We start from the raw sequence: 6,000 nt of genomic DNA, 5'->3' as shown, positions 1-6,000 counted from the left end.
TTTTACATTAAATTTTAGTATGACATTTTAGTAAGAGCTCAAAATATTTAAATAATTATGATGTAATAATGGACTTTTTAAAATTAAGAAAAACTGGGGGATATTTTAGAGAAGATTCAAATCATAGATAAGAAAATGAATTACCTATGCTCTTCAAAGCCCCCAGAAACCTTGAAATTTAACATTTTATGGGAAATGTATTTATGGATTATTTTGTTTAAACAAATTGTAGGCTCATAAGCAGATTTCAAATACATTTTTCTGTTCTTGGTCAGTATCCCATATCATGAGTTTTCATATTTTTAATTTCACTTTTAAATGGAGGTACTTGAATGGCTTCTGATAAGGTGTTTATATATATATATTTTAATGATTCACAAATTATTTTAGCTATGAAAAACTACATAATTTTGGTTTGGAAATTTGATCAAAATGACAAAGGTCATATGCACTTGGAAGCTTCACTGAATATTTTGCTTTGTAGTAAAACTTCCATTCCTGGTTGTTTTCAAGAAGTAGTTGAATGACTACCTATTAAGAATAGCTAAATTAATTTTTTCTTTGGGTGAGAGCACCCCCTCCCTTTCCACTTAATGAAGTGTCTCTCTAAATTTTGGATTAACAGTTCAGTCCTCACTGTCCTATGAAGTTTACTCCCAATGCAATTTAAATGAAAATTAAAAATTAATAAAAATTTCATGTAAACAATATCCAATATTTAACTTCATTGTCTTATTTCCAAGGCTTAAGAATCATCTAAGATTCTCTAAAGATATAAAATAAGTTATTTTTTTTACTAATTTTTATTAATTACTATTGGAGTATGGTTGCTTTAAAATATTGTGTTAGCCTCCACTGAACAGCAAAATGGATCAACCATGCACATAGAGATATCCCTTCATGTTTGGACTTCCCTCCCATTTAGGTTACCACAGTGCATTAGGTAGAGTTCCCGGTGCTATATAGTATGTTCCCATCAGTTGTCTATTTTATACATAGTATCAATAATGTATATGTGTCAATCCCTGTTTCCCAACTCCTCCCACCCCACCCCTTTCCCCCTTGGTCTCCATACATTTGTTCTCAACGTTTCTGTCTCTGTTTCTGCTTTGCAAATAAGATCATCTATCTATACCATTCTTCTAGATTCCTTATATATATATGTTATTATACAATATTTGCTTTTCTCTTTATGACTTCACTCTGTATGACACTCTCTAGGTCCATCCACGTCTCTACAAATGACCCAGTTTCATTCCTTTTTAATGCTAAGTAATATTCCATTTTATATAAGTACCATATCTTCTTTATCCATTCATCTCTCAATGGACATTAGGGTGTTTCCATGTCCTGGCTATTGTAAATAGTGTTGCCATGAACGTTGGGGTGCATGTGTTTTTTTGAATTATGGTTTTCTCTGAGTATATGCCCAGTAGTGGGATTGCTGGGTCATATGGTAGTTCTATTTTTAGTTTTTAGGGAACCTCTATATTGTTTTCCATGGTGGCTATATCAATTTACATTCCCGCCAACAGAGCAAGAGGGTTCCCTTTTCTCCACACCCTCTCTAACATTTATTGTTTGTGGATATTTTGATGATGGCCATTCTGATCAGTGTGAGGTAATACCTCATAGTAGTTTTGATTTGCATTTCTCTAATAACTAACGATGTTGAGCATCTTTTCATATGTTTGTTGGCCATCTGTATGTCTTCTTTGGAGAAATGTCTATTTAGGTCTTGCACCCGTTTTTGGATTGGGTTATTTGGTTTTTTTGATATTGAACTGCATGAACTGCTTGTATATTTTGAAGATTAATCCTTTGTCAGTTGCTTCATTTGCAAATATTTTCTCCCATTCTGTGCATTGTATTTTCTTCTTGCTTTTGGTTTCCTTTGCTGTGCAAAAGCTTTTAAGTTCCATTAGTTCCCATTTGTTTATTTTTGTTTTAATTTTCATTACTCTAGGAGGTGGGTCAAAAAAGATGTTGCTGTGATTTATGTCAAAGAGCGCTCTGCCTATGTTTTCCTCTAAGACTTTTATAATGTCTGGCCTTACATTTAGGTCTTTAATCCATTTTGAGTTTATTTTTGTGGATGGTGTTAGGGAGTGTTTTAATTTCATTTTTTAACATGGAGCTGTCCAGTTTTCTCAGCACCACTTATTGAAGAGGCTGTCTTTTCTCAAATGTATATTTTTACCTCCTTTGCCATATATTAGGTGACCTTAGTGTATGGGTTTATCTCTGGGCTTTCCATCCTGTTCCACTGGCCTATATTTCTGTTTTTGCACCAGTACCATACTGTCTTGATTACTGTAGCTTTGTAGTATAGTCTGAAGTCAGGGAACCTGATTCCTCTAGCTCCGCTTTTCATTTCAAGATTGCTTTGGCTATTCAGGGTCTTTTGTGTTTCCATACAAATTGTAAAATTTTTTGATCTAGTAATGTGAAAAATGCCATTGATAATTTGATATGGATTGCATTGAAACTGTATATTGCTTTGGGTAGCATAGTCATTTTCACAATATTGATTCTTCCAATCCAGGAACATTGTCTATCTCTCCATCTGTTTATGTCATCTTTGATTTCTTTCATAAGTGTTTTACAGTTTTCTGAGTACAGGTCTTTTACCTCCTTCAGTAGGTTTATTCCTAGATATTTTATTCTTTCTGTTGCAGTGGTAAATGGGATTGTTTCCTTAATTTCTCTTTCTGCCCTTTTATTATTAGTGTATAGGAATGCAAGAGATTTCTGTGCATTAATTTTCTATACTGCAGCTTTAACAAATTCATTGATGAGCTCTAGTAGTTTTCTGGTAACATCTTTAGGATTTTCTAGGTATAATATCATGTCACCTGCAAGCAGTGACAGTTTTCTTCTTTTCCAATTTGGGTTCCTTTTATTTCTTTTTCTTCTCTGATTGTCATGGCTAGGACCTCCAAAACTATGTTAAATAATAGTGATGAGAGTGGGCATCCTTGTCTTTTTCCTGATCTTAGAGGAAATGTTTTCACTTTTTCACCATTGAGAATAATGTTTGCTGTGGGTTTGTCATATATAGCCTTTATTATTTTGAGGTAGTTTCCCTCTATGGCCACTTTCTGGAGAGTTTTTATCATAAATAGGTGTTGAATTTGGTTGAAAGCTTTTTCTGCTTCTACTGAGATGATCATATGGTTTTTATTCTTTAATTAATTAATGTCGTGTACCACATTGATTGATTTCTGTATATTAAAGAATCCTTGCATCTCTGGAATAAATCCCACTTGAACATGGTGTATGATCTTTTCAATGTGTTGCTTGATTCTGTTTGCTAGTATTCTGAGGATTTTTGCATCTAAGTTCGTCAATGATATTGTCCTGTAATTTTCTTTTTTCGTGATATCTTTTGTTTTGGTATCAGGGCGATGGTAGCCTCGTAGAATGAGTTTGGGAGTGTTCCAACCTCTGCAATTTTTTGGAATAGTTTCAGAAGGGTAGGTGTTAACTTTTCCCTAAATGTTTGATAGAATTCACCTGTGAAGCCATCTGGTCCTGGACTTTTGCTTGTTGGAAGATTTCTAATCAGAGTTTCAATTTCAGTACTTGTGATTGGTCTGTTTATATTTTCTATTTCTTCTTGGTTCAGTCTTGGAAGGTTGTACTTTTGTAAGAATTTGTCCATTTCATCCAGGTTGTCCATTTTATTGGCATATAGTTTCTTGTAGTACTCTCATATGATCGTTTGTATTTCTATGGTGCCAGTTGTAACTTCTCCTTTTTCGTTTCTAAATTTTACTGATTTGAGTCCTCTCCTTTTCTTGATGACTCTGGCTAAAGGTTTATAAATTTTGTTTATCTTCTCAAAGAACCAGCTTTTAGTTTTATTGATCTTTGCTACTGTTTTCTTCATTTATATTTCATTTATTTCTGCTCTGATCTTTATGATTTCTTTCCTTCTACTAAATTTGGGTTTTGTTTCTTCTTCTTTCAGTAGTTGCTTTAAGTGTAAGGTTAGGTTCTTTGTTTGAGATTTTTCTTGTTTCTTGAGATAGGATTATATTGCTATAAACTTCCCTCTTAGAACGGCTTTTGCTGTGTCCCATAGGTTTTGGGTCATCGTGTTTTCATTGTCACTTGTTTCCAGGTATTTTTTAGTTTTCTTTTGAATTTCTTCAGTGATCTCTTGGTTATTTAGTAGCATATTGTTTAGCTTCCATGTGTTTGTATTTTTTATGGTATTTTCCTGTAATTGCTTTCTAATCTCATAACGTTGTGGTCAGAAAAGATACTTGATATGATTTCAATTTTCTTAAGTTTACCAAGGCTTGACTTGTGACACAAGATGTTATCTATCCTGGAAAATGTTCCATGAACACTTGAGAAGAAAGTGTATTCTACCACTTTCGGGTGGAATGTCCTATAAATATCCACTTAAATGATATTTATATCTATTGTGTCATTGAAAGCTTGTGTTTCCTTATTTATTTTCTGTTTGGTTAATCTGTTCATTTGTGTAAGTGGGGTGTTAAAGTGCCCCACTATTTTTGTGTTACTGATGATTTCTTCTTTTATGGCTGTTAGCATTTGTATTATGTATTGAGGTGCTCCTATGTTGGGTGCATCAATATTTACAATTGTTATATCTTCTTCTTAGATTGATCATTATGTAGTGTCCTTCTTGTCTCTTGTAATAGTCTTTATTTTAAAGTCTATCTCATCTAATATGAGTATTGTTGGGTACATCAATATTTACAATTGTTATATCTTCTTCTTGGATTTATCCTTTGATCATTATATAGTGTCCTTCCTTGTCTCTTGTAATAGTCTTTATTTTAAAGTCTATCTCATCTGATATGAGTATTGCTACTCCAGCTTTCTTTTGATTCCTATTTGCATGGAATATCTTTTTCCATCCCCTCACTTTCATTCTGTATGTGTCCCTTGGTCTGAAGTGGGTCTCTTGTAGACAGCATATATACAGGTCTTATTTTTGCATGCATTCAGCTAGTCCGTGTCTTTTGGTTGGAGCATTTAATCCATTTACATTTAAGGTAATTATAGATATGTACATTCCTATTATTATTATCTTAATTGTTTTGGGTTTGTTCTTGTAGTTTATTTTATTTTTTTTCCTTGTGTTTCTCACATACAGAAGTTCCTTTAGCATTTGTTGTAATGCTGGATTGGTGGTGCTGAATTCTTTTAGCTTTTGCTTCTCTATAAAGCTTTTGATTTTTCTGTCAATTATGAATGAGATCCACACTAGGTAGAGAAATCTTGGTTGTAGGGTTTTCCCTTTTATCACTTTAAATATGTCCTGCCATTCCCTTCTATCCTGCAAAGTTTCTGCTGAAAAATCAGCTGATAAACTTATGGGTATTCCCTTGTAGGTCATTTGTTGCATTTCCGTTGTTGCTTTTAATAGTTTTTCTTTGTATTTAATTTTTGTTAGTTTGATTAATATGTATCTTGGTATGTTTCTCCTTGGGTTTATCCTGTATGGAAATCTCTGCACTTTTCTTGATTGACTATTTATTTTACCATGTTAGGGAAGTTTTTGACTATAATCTCTTCAGATATTTTCTCAGGTCCTTTTCCTTTCTCTTCTTCTTCTGGGATCCCTATAATTCGAATGTTGGTGCACTTGACGTTGTCCCAGAGGTCTCTGATACTGTCCTCAATTCTTTTCATTCTTTTTTCTTTATTCTGTTCCTTGACAGTTATTTCTACCTTTCTACTTTCCAGCTCACTTTTTCTTTCTTCTGCATCAGTTATTCTGCTGTTGATTCCTTCTTGTGTATTCTTCATTTCAGTCATTTTGTTATTCATAACTGATTGTTTGTTCTATAGTTCTTTAGGTCCTTGTTAAACATTTATTGTATTTTCTCTATTCTATTTCCTAGATCTTGGATCATCTTTATTATCATTACTCTGAATTCTTTTCTGATAGCTTGCCTATTTTCTCTTTATTTATTTGGTCTTGTGGGATTTTATCTTGCTCCTTTGTCTGCACCGTAT

The sequence above is a fragment of the Lagenorhynchus albirostris genome, chromosome 17 (genome assembly GCF_949774975.1).
Source record: "Lagenorhynchus albirostris chromosome 17, mLagAlb1.1, whole genome shotgun sequence".
Lineage (NCBI taxonomy): Eukaryota > Metazoa > Chordata > Mammalia > Artiodactyla > Delphinidae > Lagenorhynchus > Lagenorhynchus albirostris.
This window is presented reverse-complemented; position numbering follows the sequence as displayed.